A 15,643-nucleotide genomic window follows, 5' to 3' on the forward strand; every position below is an offset into this window, starting at 1 on the left:
CTACCTGGCTGGCATCAGGGTCCTGAGTCCCAAACAGAGCCTGGCTTTCCAGGGAGATCTCTTCACTGGCCCCCTTGTGTGTATGCCCCAATGAGTCTTGTTGGTCATCCTCTGATGGGGGAAGGCAACCACAAGCCTCCACAAGCGGCCTGGGTGGTCCAGTTGTGTAAAATCTGGTGCAGCTCCCCCCAAAATAGACAGGTGACACGTCCCCTGCTGGACATCTCCCAGTTAGCCCTCGTTTTCATGTTGGTGCTGCTGAACTGTTTGCTCGTCATCCAGCCATGTGGAGCAGCCCGGTTGTGGCCCCTCATGGATGTCTGCCTAGGTATGCCCACAAAAATGTCTTTATTGAGGGGGCTGGCCACAAAAGTGTCCTGCACCTATGCTTCTTCTCGGGGTCTCAGTGCGGCTCAAGGTGGCTGCTCGAGGCATGTTGCTGGGCTTCTGGAGTATTATCACAGAAATCGTGATAAAACTAGAATCCAGGAGCAGATGGACAAAAATCTGGCTCTGCACCATCTTATAAACAGGAGATGGGACATCTGGTCAACTTGACCCCAGAGCAAGGGAGGACGCAGAGGTAAATAGACACATCTGTAATAGTTGCCTGCAGAGCAGCGTGGGATAGCCATTGGAGGACTGCCAAAGCAGTGCTCGGCAGCCTTGCACGCACACAAACTATAGACCAGATTAACTCACTTCACAGCCAAGTTAGTTCACTTTGAAAGAGGCCTCTAGAGCTTGCGATAAATGTGAGGTCAGTGCACTGCAATGAATTGGGTCATGTGAACGCAAATATTTTCAAAGCGTATTAATTTGGACAAGATGTGGATTAACCCCTCCCACCCCACCTTCCTGGCAAACTCTCAGTTATTGTTCTGCGAACCAGGGTGTGACTCCACAACACACCAAAATGCCTGCTACAGCTGAGCTGCTCTCCGGGACTTTCACTGTGCTGGAGCAGGGTCTACGCAGGACGTCACTGGGCAGGAAGCTGGCCCGCAGTAGATTCACACCCTGGCTTGCAGCGCAGCAACTTGCCATGTAGACAAGCCCCCTGTCTCTCTTTGCTTTGCTGTAGAGCTCCCCCTCTTCCTCATGCCTGGAAGTTTCCTGCTGGAGTATTAAATAAACAGCCCACACATCCTCCCATCTTATGCCCTCCACTTATTTTGCTTTTAAAAGATGAATGCATACTTAACACCAAATGATAGATCCAGACAAATCACCAGCTTCCTCGCTCCTCTATGTCTGGGCATTTTGTGACCTTGAGAAGGGTTGGTCTCGGCTCTCAAAGGTGTAGCCTCCCATTCTGTAGGTTTAGTTCAGTTTGGAAGGGTCCCCTCGCTATGGCTGTGGGGTGAGTACCATTGCTAGTGAAAGCTCATGGCAGCTGGGTTTGGAACCAGCTGAAGGAGCTTCCTACTCCTGCTCTACTGATCACTTTGATCAGCCGCACCCATGGATGGCTGCTACTTCAACCGTTCTATATCCGCTCTGGCTTGGACCAGGGGGCTGCTATCCCCAATGACAATAGCTGGAAGTGTCCCATATTGTCCGTCCTCCAGTTCTGTCAGGATTGGATCTCTTGGCTTAAGCTTGGCTATGCTTTGGGCTGCACTCTGGTGGTTTTAAGATGAGACTAAGACCTGTGGGATTTGGCATCTCTCTGCATTGTATTCTTTGAGGCAGGACAATCGGAGGAAGATTTCTCTCTCAAGGTGGCACCGTGGTTCTGGTCCGGCAGCCGGTAAGAAGAAGAGCTGAGCTTTCTCTGGTTGCTGAGGTGAGGTGAGGAGGGGCGCACAGCTCAGCGGAGCTAGGACTGAATCTTTTTGTTGTAGAAGTCTCTTAGTGTGATCCATGCATCAGCCCATTCCCTTAGGGGGACTGGAAGGAATTGCGTTTCTGACAAAGGGGTTTTTGCTGCCATGCATCCGTCTTCCAGCCAGGATGGCATGAAAGCTTGGAGGCCACATCTGGGCCCACTAAAAAGGATCAGCTACTGTTTCTGTCTTTTCTCCGTGGCAGGAGATATGGCTCCATTCAAAATTGCCCTTGCTGTTTATGGACCTCCTCCCCACGCTCATAGCCCTGGTCTCTCTCTCCTCTCCCCCTGCACCTCTTCAATTTTGGGCTATAGTTTAGACACTATGCAAAATAAGGGCCAGATCCTGCAAAGAAAGCAGCCATTGCTCAGCTTGGGGTTAAAAACAACACACTTACGGCTTGCAGGCTCGGCCCTGAAGACCTATTGTACTGCATCATTTCAAAGAAAATCGTTGGCTCCCGGAGTTTCTCTCTGTATTAATGTAATTGCCAATTGTCCATCCACCTGGGGTCCACATGGCCTCCACAGTGCTCTCAATGGCAACGATGTCCGGTATCTAGAGAGAGACCTGGACCAGTCAATCAGGCTTATTGATCAGGGACTTGATATGGCTCTACACAAAGAGAAGATGACCACTAGCTCTAACGTTTTTCCTAGGAGCTGTTTTGTCCACTCCAACCCAGCAGGGCTTGAAGCATTCATCAGTGCTGTGGTCCCACCAAGGTGGTGGGTCATCATTGAAAGGTCCAGATGAGATAAAAGCCCCTTGTGACGGGAAGGCAGCACTCCAAAGCCATGGCAGGGCATTCAAAGGGGCTGTCCTTGGCTATTACTGCTGCCAGGAAGCCTTTTTTCCCCAGTGGCAACCAGCCAATTTTCAAAAACTTGATTCCCTTTCATAGCAGGTAACAGCTTCCTCCAGGCTGGATGAGGAGCAGGCTGTACGGAGGCTGGATGGAGATCACAATAACGCTCAAGCACGCTGCATGAAGGATCAAGTTTCAGCTTTCAGAAGGTGGATGCCTTGTCTATGCTGATGAACACTGGACCCAAAATTCAGCATTGCAGCCCACGTGTGGGAGCAGTAGGGGAAACTGTAGCACAGGCAGGGCTCAGGAATACTGACCACTAGGCTATGAATAAGAATTTACTGCAATCAAGGGTTCATTAAACACCACGATGCTGTTGTGGGAGCACTGAGGATGCACTGCAGCTGGAGAAGTAGCAGGGTGCGAATTAAGTGACTAGGTGAGAATTTGAAAGATGGCAGAGAGGCTGGTATTGTGATGTGAGCGCTTGTCAGAGCAGAACACCGAGAACACATTCGAGATGTGTGGGTTGGCTGAGGATGAGCCTGTGTGGCATTGAGGCAGCTTGAAGTTTTGTTAGCCTCCAACTGGGTATATGGTTCCAGAGGCTTTCTGATTTCCCTCCGCATTTCTTTTCCTTCCCTTGGGAGATACAGCTCTGTCTGTCGCAGGCATGTGTTCCCATCCTGGCTTGTGAACATTAAGGAAAAGGAACTTTCAGTTTTAACAGATGCAATGCCTGCTTCTCTTCCATCAGTCAACTTCCCTTGGCATCAAATAAGAGCCCCACTGTGGCCAACGCTGAATTCCTTCTGTAGAAGAAAAAGATCCTATGTAGCTTAAAACCTTCATTTATGGTGGAATGGCACACACATCCCAGACATACATCTTAACCTTCCCTTCCGTTTCTGCTCCCTACTTCCAGTGCCGTGCAGTGGATGACCCTCCACCTGAATAAAGGTTTCTACAACCCGGGGGCTGTATATTAGTGGTGAGCATAGTAGTTGCCATGCAAGGTAATCTGCACTCAGGTACCGTGATGCTCGGAGATCAGATAGACAGACAGACAAACAGTTCTGGGAACCTTCTGGATGAAAGATGCTATGGGAAGATAAAGTATTGTTACAACACAGGGATGACAGTCCTATAAATAACAAGGAGTCCTTGTGGCACCTTAGAGACTAGCAAATTTATTTGGGCATAAGCTTTTGTGGGCTAAAACCCATTTCAACAGATGCATGGAGTGAAAAATACAGTAATCAGTATATATATACAGCACACGAAAAGATGGAAGTTGCCTTACCAAGTGGGGGGGTCAGTGCTAACCAGGCCAATTCAATTAAGGTGAAAGTAACCTATTCTCAACAGTTGGCAAGAAGGGATGAATATCAAGAGAGGGAAAATTACTTTTGTAGTGCTAACGAGGCCAATGCAATCAATGTGAACATCGCTCATTTCCAACAGTTGACAAGAAAGTGTGAGTATCAGCAGAGGGAAAATTACTTTTTGTAGTGACCCATCCACTCCGTCTTTATTCAGGCCTAATTTGATGGTGTCCAGTTTGCAAATTAATTCCAGCTCTGCAGTTTCTCGCTGAAGTCTGTTTTTGATTTTTTGTTGTTGAAGAATTGCCATGTTTAAGTCTGTTATTGAATGTCCAGGGAGATTGAAGTGCTCTCCTACTGGTTTTTGAATGTTACAATTCTTGATGTCTGATTTGTGTCCATTTATTCTTTTGCGTAGAGACTGTCCGGTTTGGCCAACGTCCATGGCAGAGGGGCATTGCTGGCACATGATGGCATATATCACATTGGTAGATGTGCAGGTGAATGAGCCTCTGATGGTGTGGCTGATGTGGTTAGGTACTATGATGGTGTCCACTGAATAGATATGTGGACAGAGTTGGCCACAGGGTTTGTTGCAGGGATTGGTTCCTGGGTTAGTGTTTTTGTTGTGTGGTGTGTAGTTGCTGGTGAGGTACCCCAGAAGGGTACCCAGAAGTCACCTACTACAGGAGAGGCCCAACAAAGAAAGTAACAGAAAGCCACTAGCCATCACCTTCAGCCCCCAACTAAAACCTCTCCAGCGCGTCATCAAGGATCTACAACCTATCCTGAAGGACGATCCCTTACTCGCACAGACTGTGGGAGACAGGCCAGACCTCGTTTACAGGCAGCCCCCCAACCTGAAGCAAATACTCACCAGCAACTGCACACCACACAACAAAAGCACTAACCCGGTTTTTTATGCTTTTGTTAAAAAAAAAAAGTTACACTCTGAATAAACTGCCTATTATGTAAATGGATTGCACAATACTGACTTGAAAGAGAATTATTCATGCACTGGGTAGTGTGGTTAAGAAGTGAGAGAGAGATGAATAGCATATTGAAAAGGTGTATTTGTGTTTGCAGGCTATTTAGATTACTCATACTTCGGTACTCCGCTCAATACCTTTCTTTTTCCATCCATCCCGTCCACTCACGTAATGCCTGAAAAACTAATTACATTTTGCTAATCGTTGAAGAATATCTTGATGCTCTGTTCATTGACTTTAATGGTGTAAGATCAGGACCTAAATAATGGGCTGATTAATTAGTCCTTCATAGCAGAATAATATAATCCCTGCTGTGATAGACTCAGGCCAATTGGGTACAGCAGAGTATTCAAAGGCAGATATACTGGACACTGGATAAGCAGTTCTCTGTTCCCTGACTGACCAGAGCAGGGGCTGCTCCAGGCTATGGTGGACACATGACTCCAGTTAGCCTGCAAAGAGTCAGTTGAAGCAGTTAGGCTCGTGTGAACACCTGACTCTAATTAAGGCCCCTCTGATACTATAAAAGGGCTCACTCCAGTCAGGCCGAAGAGAGCCAGGGAACCAGAAGAGAGGAAGTGCAGCTGAAGGGCTGGGTAATGAAGACACCCTCAAAGCACTGGAAAGGGAGCCCTAAGGTAAGGGTGAAGAAGGTGTTAAGAGAGAGAAGTGGGGGAGCTGTGGGGAAGTGGCCCAGGGAAATGTAACAACTCTGGCAGTGAAAGGTCGGCTGCCAACAGCTGCTACCAGTAGGGTCCCTGGGCTGGAACCCGGAGTAGAGGGTGGGCCCAGGTTCCCCCCAACCTGCCACTACAGAAACACCGTCTGGGAGGGGAAGACAGGCCCCTGTCAGGACAGGAAGCTAAACTGTTCTTGAATATAGCTCGTAGGGACAACAGAGTCTGTGGGAGTTCTCTCACCAACCTTCTTGCCGGCTTATGATGAAAAGGGCTCAGTAGACTGTACCCTGGCCCTAGAGAGAGAAGGGCTATGTGGAGAGTCACAGTGAGCCTCTGAGGCTAGCATAAATCGCCTGGAAGTGCGGGACCCACGGGGACAAGGTCGGAGCTCTGCCACGCTGCACACACGCACAATGCAGGGAATGCACGACTTTGATAGCAGAACACTATAACTGCCCATACTGCATACAAGGACTGCACAGTAACAGTGTATTTTCATTTGGAACAGAAGAGTAACGAAACGTAACTTTTCGGAAAGATTCAGATTCAAACACTGAGTCATGCCCTGGGATCACAACACCATGACCATCTTGCAAAATGTTTTTTCGAAAACCCTGGAACAAGAATGTAACAGAAATGAAAACTCATCCTGTTCCAATCTGATTACCAGTGGGATTCCGGAACATGAGTGTGTGCTGTAACTTGCAGCCTTACCCTGAGCTGATTGCGTCTACCTCTGACACGTGCCTTACAGCTCTTGCTCTCGTTTACCCTTCACTTGTGGAACTGGTAGGGTCAGTACAGTATTACTGCCTCAACTGGCACGCGCGTGTGTGTGTGTGACTTCGTTACATGGAAAGGTGCCAATGGCTGTCCTCAGGTGAGTCTTTGATCCAGAGACACTCACAGACTTACTCAGTGAATGTGCCCCAGGCTCTGACAAATCCTAAGGGTACATCCACACTTTGAGATGGGGAGTGTAATTTCCAGCTTGAGGAGACAGGCCTGCGCTAGCTCTGATGGAGCTAGCGTGCTAAAAACAGTGCACTGTAAGCGTCAAAAAGTGGCGGGTCCCAAACGCTTGCCTGGTGTCTCAGATGGGGATGTACTCTGGGCAGCCACCACCGCCCATGCTGTGCTCTATTTTTAGTGCATTAGAGCTAAACCTAGTGTGACATTTGAGATTCACCTGGGCCATTAAGGGGTTCAATCAACAGTGGCCTTGCAACTCTGGGTGCCTAGAGTGCTACACTGCTGTGGCTCACCGCCCTGACACCAATTGCTATCTGACACGCATGGAGCTCTCAGCAAGGCTTCCACTGCCCAGTTGCTCTTTGTGGGGGGACCTCAACAACCCTTCCATCCCTGAGATGTTCCCACAACATGTCCTTCTGCGGTGCACGTCCTCTCTCACTGTAGTGCTCCCAAAACCTTATCCAGTTCACGGCTCCTTTAAAGAGACGGTACGCAGCAGCCTTTTAGCTTAACTGGGGGTTAAAACACCCGCCCCTTCAATCATAGCACTGAGCTGGCTTACCGCAAAAGTCAAAGATGTTTGTTAACAAAAGGGCATAGTTTTAATGGGTACCGAGTAGAAGGAATAAGGATAGAGATGGTTACAAACAAACAAAAGTAAAAATATGCTACTAAGGCTGAAACTCAACCAAAAGAACTAGTGTCTTTTGTTCACAGACGTTTCCTCACCATAGTCAATCTTCCAGCATGGCTGGGTAGTCGTTAGCCAGGATCCAAAGGTAGAGTTCACAGTTCTTGGTTTTTTTTGTCTCCTTAGGGGATGGATAACTTTGAGGTTCTCTCCCCATCTCTGTATAGTCCAGTAAACCTTAGAAATGTGTTATCTGGGATACACTTCAGACGAAGGTTCCTTTCCTCTGCTGGGTGTAGACACCATGCTGGCTTCTCCTCCACTTGTGATTGGGGAGATTGGTCATCAATGCAGATGACCTTCCTGCAATCTCCAATACAAATGAATAGCCCGCTGTTCTTGGCCACATCTCACTTGGAGTGTCGGCCCTTTTCCTTTGCCTAGTTTAAACACATTTTAGTCACATATTTCCAGCACATCTGTATAATTCTTTGTAGGTTAACTCTACACACACCATGCAAGAATATGAATGATCAGTCAGTTATTGGTTTTCCAATGCTATATTACACGTCGCGTTTCGGATAAATATCATGACCACAGTGTGTGAGGTGCACTGAGATGGTCAGACCAGCTGAGACTCACTGCTACATACCAGGGAACTCCTTGCCTTCTGGCATTAGGGTGCCCTCAGGGTCACAGCCAGTATGTCTCCTTTAGCTGGAAATCACACCTCCAGCCCAAAGTGTTCACATACTACACAGAAGGAGCAATCAAGCCCCTTTATGTAGATGAGACAGCTACAAACAATGGAGGGACTACCCAAGGCAGACAGCAGGTTACAACCTACAAGGACAAAGCTAAAAAGTACAGGCCACCGACTTTCCAATGTGCCGGGGGGTACTCGACCTTCCGGCTCTGCTCCAGGCCCTGCTGCCACCCCGCCTCTTCTCACCCCTGCTCCACCCCCTTCCCCAGAGCGCGACGGGTCCTCACTGCTCCCCCTCCCTCCCAACCTCCTGCACGCAGCAAAACAACTGATCGCGGTGGGTGGGAGGTACAGGCTGGGACGGGGAGGTGTTGATCTGCAGGGCCCCCCAGCAGGCATGAAGCGCTGAGGGGGGTGGAAGGGAGCTGATAGGGGGGCTGCCAATGGGTGCTCAGCACCCACCATTTTTTCCCTGTGGTTGCTCCAGCCCTGGAGCACCCACAGAGTTGGCGCCTACGCTAAAAAGTTCAGCGTAAACACAGCCCAACTGCATTCACAATGGTGATGTGAAGCCCTGTGCACCGCTGCGGGCACTTTTGTGTGGGGTTGTGTGGTGCGTTACAGGCATGCTCGGCAGCGTTCACCAGTGCTGGCAATACCAGAGTACTCCCATTTACACAAAGCTATTGGATTAACTAACTAATTCCTAACGAGGCTATAGTGAATAGCCTTGCCTACAGGAGCTTTAAACTGAGATCTTCCATTGGTGGTAGAGTTAGGGGGAGCCCAAATGTAGACCAGCCACTGGCATTTTGTCTGGGCCTGCACTTCCAGCCTGCACTGGGCCTGCACTTCCAGCCTGCACTGGGCCTGCACTTCCAGCTTTCCAGCCACTGATGGTAGTAAAATGATTTTAACAAAAAGCTCAGTACATACCTAGCCAATCTGTGAAACTGCTCAAATGCTTTGGGACCTTTGGATGAAAGGCACCATTTTAATGTCCATTTTTAATAATACTGTAACATTCGTAGGTAGCAAACTTTCTGCATCAGCAAGGTACACAACAGGTTCTTCGGGAGATGAAGCACAAAATAACGTCTCCAAATGAGGGAGTTTTAAGGAGGAAGAAGTTGAACTTTCCTGTACAGCTGTGGCAGGAAACTGGGGCAATTCCCAAAGTCTTGTGAAAAGAACCATGGATCTTTAATAACTGCAAGGGACCAAGGTGTTGGTTAGCCCTGGGATCTCCTACTGGAGGAGTATCTGAGCAAACCTATGCTCCAGAAATAATGGCTGAATTTGTCATGAATTACTATTTTGACCTTTATCTCTAGTTGGCTTTTGTGCTCCAATTAAGGACAAACTGCTAGGGGCATGATTTTCCATCTGACTCATGGGCTCATCTCTGGGTTATTTCTATTCCCCCTCATCTCTCAGGGGCGAGTCAGTCTGTGCTTCTGCGCAGTGCACATGGTATATCTGAGGCTGTCAAAATCAACATCAATGTGGTGGGTTTAATCATGACGCTGTATTCTGGGTATCCAGCAAAGTAGGGTTCTTTGGCTATTGCTATCCAGGAAGCTGGTTCAGAATTGTGTTATTCAGTTAGCGACCAGGTCTAGAAAGGACAAATGTGAGTCTGATCAGAAATCTCAGGGGAACATGGTTCACAAATGTGAGCAAGGTGCTGTGCTGCAAACAAAACAGTCAGCATTTTCTACTCGCTCTTTACAGAATAAATCAAATCTGACTCCTAGGATATCTTAGCCCTGATCCATCCGTGGGGCCATTTAGTCCAGTATGCTGCTTCCAGCAGTGCCCATGCAATACCCAATGCTAATAGGAGGCAAACTCTACAAATTGCTTCCACCGCCATCATGATGCACCAAGCCATCTCTGGTCCTTGGGAGGAATGTTTCCTGCCTGACTGAGTGAACTGTGTTCCCCCTGAAGCATGAGAATGGATAATTCTTATTATTTTCTGGCCAGATTGTATCTGCCATTGTACAGGCACAAAAGGGGGAATGTAACCAGGAGGCAGGGAGCCATCTGCTCTTTGTACACCCATGTGGGAAGCAGACGGACCATGGGGCAGATGGGTGAGCTCCGTTAGAAGTGCTCCATGCCCCAAATGGGGAGTGGCTGGAGGTTTGCAGGTCCCTGCCTACCATATTATTATTACTGTTTGTATTGTGGTAGCATCTAGGGGCTCTGATCATGAATGAGGGCCTCTCTGTTCTAGGCACTGTACAAACACAGAACAAAGAGATGGCCCCTGCCCCAAAGAGCTAACAATCTACCTTCTACACCCATTAACCCTTGTCGGCTGGTGGTGGGGAGAAAGCATGCAGCACCCTTTTAAAGGCTCTTACCTGTGCTGACTTTGTCCCAGAAGCATTCTGCCTTTCTCAGCAACTGCAGAGGCGCAGAAATGGTGCATTTCTCCCTCTCCATCCCCACAAGTGGCCACAGTTCTACAATCTAGATCTAAGATTGTATAACTACAGTACGAATATTGTGGTCAGGATTTATAAATGTGGCCACATTATTTGACCGAGAATTCCACAGGACGACTGGATGCTATGAAAATAAGTATTTTCTTTGACTGATTCAGTATTTACCACCATGTGAAGTATGTCTCTGTTTTCTAACATCTGAGTAAAACAGAGGGTTTTTACCCTGTCTTTCATGTTTTTTTAATAGATTACTTAAGTCCCTTCTTGTTTCCGGACTAAATGATTGGTCTCCTAGTTTTGGCAAAAGTACCAGAAAATGTAATCCAAAGAGCTTTCTTAACAAATATCCAGGAACATCTAACATCAGAGTTTTCCATTTGCTAGTTATAAGCCTCTAAATTAAGAAAATATATCTTACTTATTAATAAAGGGCAAACTACCCACCTTTATACATCGCTTCACAAAACACTGAGATCCAATCCTAAATCACCAGTGGTCTGTGGAAGGATGTAACAGTGCTTGGGTTTTGAGGAGATCTGAATAAAAATTGTGCTCTTTAGAATCATTTCCTTCAAACATGAAAAGGCTTGAGTACCTTGATTCAGCAAAGAAATAAAGGACATAATTTCCAAACCCCATACTGTCTCTGCAACCTAGAGGTGACAGGAATTAAATGGATTACGGTGGCTGGCTGGCTGGCTGTGGCTTAGAGATCTCCTCTATGGAAGGTCTGCAGAATAAGGACACGATGCCACCTGTCGTCAAAGCAGCAGCCATACACAAAGCTCTTCCAGCCCAGGTTTATCCTACAGGCAGGTTGTTTATCAGCATCTGAAGGATAAACTAGAAAAGGTGGGTTTGGGGTTTTTACCCTTATAGATTCATTTTCTGCGTGAGGCCCCTCCACCAATTTTGGAATGAACTGTTTTTTTTCCCCCACTTCCTTGTTGAGATTTTGGTGCCCCTAGAAAGAATTTGCACTGCTTTTACCAATCTAACACAACACTACCCGGACGGAGACTCAGATGGGTCTACAGACTGGGGGGGTATCCCACTCAGAAACTGTATTTACAAGTAAGAGCAAAATGTTTCTGGATGTGTGAGAGGGAAACACAATGGGCTATGCCTAGCAGTACCCATACCAGCACCTGGACAGCAGACCATGGAACCTCTTGGACAATGGTTCCCAAGACTCTAAGCCCAAAGGCCACAGTTCCAGATGCACTCACATACTGGTGAATGAAGGGCTGGATGGAGATCCATGGTTGCTGCCTGGCAGAGCTGAACCCTGAGATGGCCTTGTCCTGAGCTGAGGGAAGCTATGTCCTTACTGGAATGAGCTTTCATGCCCAGGGTTAAAAGGGAAACTCAGCCAAACAGGTTTCGTTCGTCTGTGTTACCAGCCACTCGTCTCTTGTTGACCTCAATACTTTTCCTCCTTTCTGGGACCTCTGAAGGGCACCTAGTCTGCAATGGTCTCTCAACCTGTGCAGAGAGCAGTTCAGTGCTCTTACCCCACCTGAGGTATATGCCCCAGAGTCTTGTTGGGTGCAATGGGGCCAGGAGGCAGACAGATGGCAGCTGGAAGCTGATTCCTCTGAGAATCTTGTTGAACATTAAGAATAGGAGGGTATGTCTACACTACGAAATTAGGTCGAATTTATAGAAGTCGGTTTTGTAGAAAGCGTTTTTATAAAGTCAATTCTGTGTGTCCCCACACAAATGCTCTAAGTGCATTTAGTCGGCGGAGTGCGTCCACAGTACCGAGGCAACCGTCGACTTCCAGAGCATTGCACTGTGGGTAGCTATCCCACAATTCCCGCAGTCTGTGCCGCTCATTTGAATTCTGGGTAGAAATCCCAATGCCTGATGGGGCAAAAACATTGTTGTGGGTGGTTCTGGGTACATAGCATCAGGCTCCCCCTTCCCTCCCTCCCTCCGTGAAAGCAATGGCAGACAATCGTTTCGCGCCTTTTTTCCTGGGTTACCCCTGCAGACGCCATACCATGGCAAGCATGGATTCCGCTCAGCTCACTGTCACCGTATGTCTCCTGGGTGCTGGCAGACGCAGAACTGCATGGCTACACAGCAGCAGCTCATTGCCTTTTGGCAGCAGACAGTGCAGTATGACTGGTAGCCATCGCCGCTGTACTCCACGGTGCTCTTTTAGCCGATCTCGGTGAAGTCGGTCAGGGGCGCCTGGGCAGACATGGGAGTGACTCAGCCCGGTCATTTCCCTTTTAAGTTTCGTCTCATGGAGATTCAGTCTGCTGGCAGTCGTACTGCACTGTCTTCTGCCGAGCACCCAGGAGATGACGATGGCTAGCAGTCGTACTGCACCAACTGCTGCCAGCAAGATGTATAAAGATGGATGAAGTGGATCAAAACAAGAAATAGACCAGATTTGTTTTTTATTCATTTGTATTCATTTTCTCCTCCCTCTGTGAAATCAACGGCCTGCTAAACCCAGGGTTTTGAGTTCTATCCTTGGGGGGGCCATTCTGTTTCTCCTTGATGCAAAGCCGCTCCCTTTGTTGATTTTAATTCCCTGTAAGCTAACCCTGTAAGCCATGTTGTCAGTCACCCCTCCCTCGATCAGAGCAACGGCAGACAATCGTTTTGCGCCTTTTTTCAGCGCAGATGCCATAGCACTGGGAATATGGAACCCGCTCAGATCACCGCGGCAATTCTGAGCACTATAAACACCGTACGCATTATTCAGCAGGATATGCAGAACCATAACCTGCAAGAAAAGCAAAACCAGGCGAGAAGGAGGCAACTGCAGCGCGGTGACGAGAGTGATGAGGACATGGACATAGACTTCTCACAAAGTACGGGCCCCTGCAATGTGCCCATCATGTTGTCAATTGGGCAGGTTCATGGCGTGGAACACCGATTCTGGGCCCAGGAAACAAGCACAGACTGGTGGGACCGCATAGTGTTACAGGTCTGGGACGATTCCCAGTGGCTGCATAACTTTCGCATGCATAAGGGCACTTTCATGGAACTTTGTGACTTGCTTTGCCCTGCCCTGAAACGCAAGAATACCAAGATGAGAGCAGCCCTCACAGTTGAGAAGCGAGTGGCGATAGCCCTGTGAAAGCTTGCAATGCCAGACAGCTACCAGTCGGTCGGGAATCAATTTGGAGTGGGCAAATCTACTGTGGGGGCTGCTGTGATGCAAGCAGCCCATGCAATCACTGAGCTGCTGATATCATGGGTAGTGACTCTGGGAAATGCGCAGGTCATAGTGGATGGCTTTGCTGCAATGGGATTCCCTAACTGTGGTGGGGCGATAGATGGAACCCATATCCCTATCTTGGCACCGGAGCACAAAGGCAGCGAGTGCATAAACCGAAAGGGGTACTTTTCAATGGTGCTGCAAGCACTGGTGGATCACAAGGGACATTTCACCAACATCAGTGTGGGATGGCCGGGAAAGGTACAGGATGCTCGCATCTTCAGGAACTCTGGTCTGTTTCAACAGCTGCAGGAAGGGACTTTATTCCCAGACCAGAAAATAACCGTTGGGGATGTTGAAATGCCTATAGTTATCCTTGGGGACCCAGCCTACCCCTTAATGCCATGGCTCATAAAGCCATACACAAGCAGCCTGGACAGTAATCAGGAGCTGTTCAACTATAGGCTGAGCAAGTGCAGAATGGTGGTAGAATGTGCATTTGGTCGTTTAAAAGTGCGCTGGCGCAGTTTACTGAGTCGTTTAGACCTCAGCGAAACCAATATTCCCATTGTTATTACTGCTTGCTGTGCGCTCCACAATATCTGTTACAGTAAGGGGGAAACGTTTATGGCGGGTGGGAGGTTGAGGCAAATCGCCTGGCTGCTGATTATGAGCAGCCTTACACCGGGGCGGTTAGAAGAGTACAGGAGGGTGCGATGCACATCAGAGAAGCTTTGAGAACCAGTTTCAGGAATGGCCAGGCTATGGTGTGAAAGTTCTGTTTGTTTCTCCTTGATGGAAACCCCCCCCTCCCCCAGGTTCACTCTACTTTCCTGTAAGCTAAGCACCCTCCCCTCCCCGCTTCGATCACCGCTTGCAGAGGCAATAAAGTCATTGTTGCTTCACATTCATGCATTCTTTACTTATTCATCACACAAATAGGGGGATAACTGCCAAAGTAGCTCGGGAGGGGTGGTGGAGGAGGGAAGGACAAGGCCACACAGCACTTTAAAACTTATTGAATGCCAGCCTTCTGTTGCTTGGGCAATCCTCTGGGGTGGAGTGGCTGGGTGGCCAGAGGGGGCCCCCCCACTGTGTTCTTGGGCATCTGGGTGAGGAGGCTATGGAACTTGGGGAGGAGGGCGGTTGGTTACACAGGGGCTGTAGCGGCGGTCTGTAGTCCTGCTGCCTTTCCTGCAGCTCAGCGATATGCTGGAGTATATGAGTTTGATCCTCCAGAAGCCTGAGCATTGACTCCTGCCTTCTTTCAGCAAGCTGACGCCACCTACCATCTTCAGCCCGCCACCTCTCCTTGCAGTCATTTTGTGTTTTCCTGCACTCTGAGATTGTCTGCCTCCACGTATTTTGCTGTGCTCTGTCTGTGTGGGAGGACAGCATGAGGTCAGAGAATATTTCATCACGAGTGCGGTTTTTTTGACTTCTGATCTTCGCTAGCCTCTGGGAAGGAGAAACATATGCAGCTGGTGGAGGGAAAAAAAGGGAGAGTGGTTAGTTAAAAAGACACATTTTATAGAACAATGGGTACACTCTTTCATGGTAAACCTTGCTGTTAACATTACATAGCACATGTGCTTTCATTACAAGGTCGCATTTTGCCTCTTATTGAGGGTATGCCGGTTTGGTGTGAGAGATCACTCCCGCAGGGCCGGGCAACAGAATTCAGCTTGCAGGCAGCCATGGTAAGCCACAGTCTTTTGGCTTCTTTAACCTTCATAACATGTGGAAATGGTTTCAAACAGCAGCACCCTCATTTCCCATATGAAGTAGCCGTTGGGTTGGCCATTTAAAATGGGTTGGCAATTTAAAAGGGGGGGCTGCGGTTTCCGGGTTAACGTGCAGCAGAAACCCAACTAACCCCCTCCCCCACACCCAATTCTCTGGGATGATGGCTTCACCCCTCCCTCCACCATGTGGCTAACAGCGGGGAAGATTTCTGTTCAGCCACAGGCAAACAGCCCAGCAGGAACGGGCACCTCTGAATGTCTGCTTACTAAAACCACCCTATTTCAACCAGGTGACCATGAATGATATCACTC

This window comes from Chelonia mydas, chromosome 13 (assembly GCF_015237465.2).
Source record: "Chelonia mydas isolate rCheMyd1 chromosome 13, rCheMyd1.pri.v2, whole genome shotgun sequence".
Lineage (NCBI taxonomy): Eukaryota > Metazoa > Chordata > Testudines > Cheloniidae > Chelonia > Chelonia mydas.